Here is a 779-nt window from a genome sequence, read left to right as displayed (position 1 = left end):
ATGCTACTCCCATATGCAGCTGTAATGGGGTTAGCATATGACCCCAGAGTCCTTTTGGACTGATCAATCCCACTTAGATCCATAATGGATTGCAAATAGGTATATTTTGTTTTTTTTTTTGAATTAAACGAAAAAAATAAAATAAAACAAAAGAAAATTAAAGTGAAAATTCGAAAATCAAAAAGAAAATAAGATCAAAGCAAATTGAGAACTGAATCAATTAGTTAATCAAAAAGATTTTGAAAACAGCAATTAAAAAGATATGATTGAAAAATTTTTTTGAAAAAGATTTGATTTTTGAAAAGAGGAAAGAGAAAAACAACAAAAAGACACCAAACTTAAAATTTTTAGAAAATCAAACACTAATTTTCGAACATCTTTAAGGGAAAAACACAAAGAGGACACCAAACTTAGAATTTTTATGAATCAAAAAGGGACTAAGAACATGCAAATTCGAAAATTAAAAGTAAAACAAAAGCATGCAATTGACACCAAACTTAAAATATGAACTAGACTCAACTAAAAGACTCTAAACCAACAAAAATAAAACAGTCCTAATCTAAGCAACAAGATAAGCCGTCAGTTGTCCAAACTCGAACAATCCCCAGCAACGGCGCCAAAAACTTGGTGCACGAAATTGCAATCACACTTTTTGCAACTCCGCACAACTAACCAGCAAGTGCACTGGGTCGTCCAAGTAATACTGATGGTGTTTTTGTGGAAAAATGAATTTCCAACACACAAATCCAACCGGCAAGTATACCGGGTCGCATCAAGTA

The sequence above is a fragment of the Arachis duranensis genome, chromosome 9, assembly GCF_000817695.3.
Source record: "Arachis duranensis cultivar V14167 chromosome 9, aradu.V14167.gnm2.J7QH, whole genome shotgun sequence".
Taxonomy (NCBI): Eukaryota; Viridiplantae; Streptophyta; class Magnoliopsida; order Fabales; family Fabaceae; genus Arachis; species Arachis duranensis.
Note: the sequence above shows the minus strand (reverse complement) of the source record.